The following is a 5,245-nucleotide window of genomic DNA, read 5'->3' on the forward strand; positions in this document are numbered from 1 at the left end:
GTGCACTCTTAAAAAATGAACTTCACCGCATAGCCCGCTCCTAGCCAACCATTATCTCGAATGATATAGTTATCTGCCCTGATTTGTTGAAAACAGGAGGCGTACGTCTTTTTTGTGACAATTATGAACAGCATAAGTGTCACAAAAAAGGCGTACGCCCTCGTCGTTTTTAACAAATCAGGGCAGATAACGATGTCATTCGAGATGATGGTTGGCTAGGAGCGTGCTATGCGGTGAAGTTCATTTTTAAGAGTGCGGATGCACGTGTGAACACTTTATAGAGATATGCAAATTTATAATGACAATATACGCATTATCATTGTCTCCTTCACTGTATACTGTGTGGCTGCCTTTTCATAGCTCTTCTCTGCCCTTCAGCTTCTATTTTTCTACCTTCCTGATCTATTTTATCTTATCCAAGGTCTTGACGCGTGCGTGTGTAGCTTTCTCCGCATCATCCTTGTGTAGCGCAGTGAAGACCTATTGCGGCAAACCTTCGTTCTGTAGCGTCCTACCATTTCGACTCTTCGCACTTGTGCGATTCATTTATTACGGCTTCTCTCGGCGCCGTATGAAGGACATTACATGAGGGCGCGAGAAAGGAAACACACGTCCGTATAGCTTGAACTAACAAACACAAATTATTATTCATTTGATCCAAGGCAATGAGAAAGCACACAACGGCCATGCCGTGGAGGATCAGAGATGAGTATCGACGGTGAAAGGAGATCATTCCGGTCACGTGCGATTCTCACAAAAAAAAAAAAAAAAAAGACTGGGAGAGCATTTGGTACGACAAATTAACCGTTTTGCTTTTTTTTTTTTTCGGCTGATCTAGTCTATGGTAGAAATGTGGGTGGCCGGAACAATAGAAGGGGAAAACGTTTTGAAACGTATAGTAGAAGCTCTTGTGAAACAAAGACGAGGAAAACGTACGACGAGCGGAAAGACTACAGTCGTGTTCAACTTAGGAAGGAAAAAAAAATAAAATAAAATAAAAAATCTAGTCCGTCAGCTACATACGCCGTTGGAGATAAGGGGACGCTATAGTTAGGGAGTGACTTTTTCGGGTTAAATGCCTTTCTCAGATTCGGGGTGCTAAAAATCGGGCACTATTTTTAAATCTGTAATTCGGGGAGAAATCGGGCGATAATTGTGCCTTCGGGTGTTATCGGGTGTTTTTGTTTCTCCTCTTGTCTATTAAGTCCTTTCCTAATCTCTGTTTTTTTTTTGTTCTTTTGTTGTTGTTGCTGTTTTTGCGAGAATCCTTCCAGCGGTAATCCCCGAAGGCATACACAATGTGGACACACACGGGTGTATTGCTGACATACGTGGCGACCTTTGTTCGTCTTCAGTGGAAACGTCAATTGAGGATTTCATAGCGACTGGAATTCGGGGAGAAATCGGGTTTAACCCGAATTGGTCGGAGGTCAGTTCGGGAGGGAATAACCGGGCGGAATCGGGTTTAACCCGAAAAAGTCACTCCCTAGCTATAGTGCGCCGGGAGAAATACTGCAGCGCCACCATGCGCCACCAGTAGGGCAGCGCACTTTCCGCCGCTTAACAGGCAATACGGAAACAGAGTGAGTATGATGGATTGCGTTCTCTGACACAGCGAGAGAGCGTGCCTTCTCTGAATCAAGCAATCTTATCTACGACACAGTAATATCTCGAGTACTGGCGGACTAGATTTCTTTTCCTCGTTGTTGTTGTTGTTGGTGTTGTTGTTTCCTTCTTAAGCTGAACACGACTATAGGAAGACTCGAGCGAATACCTTAAGACGCTGGAGAAAGAGGTAAGAGTAGCTAGATTTCGGGCAACAGATATATAATACGGTTAGTCCAGTGCGTATCTTCGTGATCAAGGATCTGGTTTCTGGGTTTGAAAGGGCTCTATACAATGCAGTACATCCGACATATTTCCACACTATCGAAATACTCAGAATTTGCCATCCACGTACGTAATGGCATAATTCTTTAATTTCTTCTTTAATTTTTTTGCAAGGACACGTCGTTTTTAACTGGCAATTAAAGAGAAGTAACGGCCGTCTAAAAAAATAAAAGCAAATGAAATAAAACAATTTGCGCAAGTTCAGCGTCTTTGTGTTTGCTCTGGCAAGATCTCTGCCTGACTGCCTGGGCTTTGAAGTGGTTGCCAGGAACCGCGCTCTAGGAGCCTGGTCTATTAATTTTGTGCGTCCCCGGTTGTGAAACTCGGCTTGGCAAAGAAGTCGGGGCGTTGAGTACAGGTGCGGGTGCTTGTGTGCCCACAGGACTCGTACGGCCCGGTAGATTTGACTAAAAACCTGCTGACATTTGCTGGTAACGCGATCTCGTCTCGATGTGAAGGATAACCGACAGATGGCGCAACGGAGCAAGTGTCTTTCTTTTCTCCACTCTTGATCGCGGTGCCAGTCTTGCATCTGTGGCGAGTTGTCTTGCTTAGTGTTTCAGGGTGGTTGGGTAAGCTACTGAGGTGCATCTGTATGCAGCTGATACAGCTCTGATTTCCGTCACTCAACTTGGCTGCGTTATCGTAACTCGGAACACGAAAAGGACAACACACACACAGTCTTTGAGACTGAGTGTTGTCCTTTCGTGTTCTTACACAGTCCTATAGTCTTACCAGGGGTTACCATTATGCGTCAGTACCACCAGCTCGCTTGCTTCTTAACCATCCTTTCATTGATAGCTGCCTTGCAATATTCGAAAGTAATGGAGAATGACATTGTTACCAGTACTACTTACATATTTGCGTTATATCTTCACCAAATTACTCCGGGCAATGGCGTCGCCTGTGGCGTCACTCTACCGTCATCGCAATATCGTCAATCATCAAAATAAAGTTGTGATCATTGTCAAAGGAACCATCACAATAAAGCTGTTGTTTATAGGAGATTTCGTGTTTATGCGACCTTCCGAGCATAACACGCGTGCTTTATAAGTATTTTTTTTTCTCTCTTTTTTTTTTTTTTTTGCTGAGCTCGACCTCGTGATAAACTCTTGGTAACGGCCAATGAAAATAATAAATATATTTGTAGAATTATGATACGCCCTTGATTGTATGAGACTCCCACCGACAGTTCATCTTATGATCTTTGGAATCGACAAGCAGCGTGTCTCCTGCATAGGCTCCGGCTGAATGTCCCGTACAGCGGTCGATTACCCAACAAACTGGCCAAGTCACCATCTCCAAACTGCAGTGAGTGCGATGTTGTCGAGGACACAGAGCACATCCTCCTCATGTTCTCCAAGTATGCCCACAGTCGCAGGATACTAGAAGCAAGTTTGGCTCGCCTGGACGCCCGGCCATTTGACCTTGTAAAGCGCCTCAGTCCCAGCCATTCAATCACCAAGCGGCTGCATTGAAAGCGCTCCTACGTTTCCTTGAAGAAACGCATCTGATTGACATTTTGAGACACTTTCTGGTCCCGTCTGGACGTTTGTCTCCCGCCCCCCACCTACAGGATTTTCTCCCGTTTTTTTCTTTTCTTTCAACTAACTGCGGCTAAGTGACCTGGGGTAGCCAGTCTGACTTTGTCGTGGCTTAAATCCCGATTTTGTTCTTTTTCTATCACATCGCATCACATCACACGAACATCCGATCCGGATCTCCTGAATTGGTCAGAATGCACCCGGCGAAGTCGCTCACGAAAAATACTTTGTAGAAACATGCATGGTATAATGTAGATACATAACCCTGAGTTTGGGGAAACGAATGACAAACATACACAAAACTCTGAGTTTTGTGTGTGTTGATTTCTCGTTTCCCCAGACTCGTGGTTATGTACCTATACGTTGCGTTTCACAACAGCTTGCTTGCCTAATCCTCTTCTCTGTGTGGTATCAGGAGCGCGCGAGGCGTCAGAAATAAAACTTGCCCCCTTTCTTAGTTTATACGCCCTCCCTGTTTCGTCCTATAAATTAGGCCAGTAGTAGGAATTTCGCGTATACCGTTGGGGATACCCCGCGGCTCAGACACAAGATAATCCGTTGCAGACGACAGGGCCGATTGTGTCGTCTGCTATTTGCGTAGTGCGCCACTTCCGATATCCCGTCAGCATTTTTTTACGTTTTCTTCCACTAGAATATTCCGTGGGGATGCCGCTGGTGTGAATACACGGCAACTTGCGCTTCTCTCATTCATGTTAACGGAGACATGAAAAAAAGAAAGAGGGAGAGAGAGAGACACGGCTGTCTGCTTCTTTACCACGTTAGTCCCCAGAGGACGCATGGACGCGATGCTGTGAAGGGGACAGGAGGGGATGACTCTTGGCACCTCTCTCGGCTGTGTTTTGTATACGTCTCGTAGTCATCGATAGGGCGGGTCACTGACTTGGCGGACACTTCTTTTGAGGACCCGTTCTCGTTCAGTTCTTTCCGATACCCTTCGTCAAGAAAGCGCGCTTTGCTTTTTCCTTTCTTTTTTTTCCGCTTCCATGGCCACTGCCGACGCAATCAGCCGCCCCGTGGTAATTGCACAAAGAAAACGGTTTTCGACGCAGGCGGGAGCGTCTCCTGCAAAAAGGATTCCCCGTTGATATATATGCTGTAGGGGACGACTTTAAAATAGACGAGGCATATATATGCGCCTGCATTTTTAGCACGTGGTGTAAGTTCTGCAAGGGGACGAGAAACGGCGCAGTTTTCTCTCTTGGAACAGGTGAACTGTCAGGGTTAGGGGGGCAGAGTATCTCGTGAGCGATATGTGGATTTGGAAAGCTCGTTGCTGATATTCCTGATAATGCAATAGCGTTCCAGACGCAAGATACCGTGATGTGATGTGGTGTGATAAAGAAAAAAAATGGGGATCTCTACACTTACACACAGAACGTACAAACAGATAATGAGATGATGAAAAAGCAAAGAGATGATGTCCAGAGAAGAACAGAGATGATAATGGAGTTCAACATGTAGTTCAAAACTTTCGACCAAGAGAGAGTAAAATGTCGGAATCTATGACACGCTGAATGTGTGATGTGTCCTGTGTGTGCCCCCAGCAAGATACCGTGATGTTAGAACTCGTTTGTACGGGTTCACCACATAGAGGTTCTGCTGCAATCGGTTGCTAATTTGACTGAAATATTTCGCAAGCGGTGACTGTGAGCATCAAAAGAGATCACGTCACAGCGATATAAATATACATAGTAAAGCCTTGCTATAACAACAACAACAGGAATGATTATGAGTGCGGAGTTTCATACCCTGTTATAACGAAGTGAAGGGAGACCGTGGGTAAATTCTAT

This window comes from Ornithodoros turicata, chromosome 10 (assembly GCF_037126465.1).
Source record: "Ornithodoros turicata isolate Travis chromosome 10, ASM3712646v1, whole genome shotgun sequence".
NCBI classification, from domain to species: Eukaryota; Metazoa; Arthropoda; class Arachnida; order Ixodida; family Argasidae; genus Ornithodoros; species Ornithodoros turicata.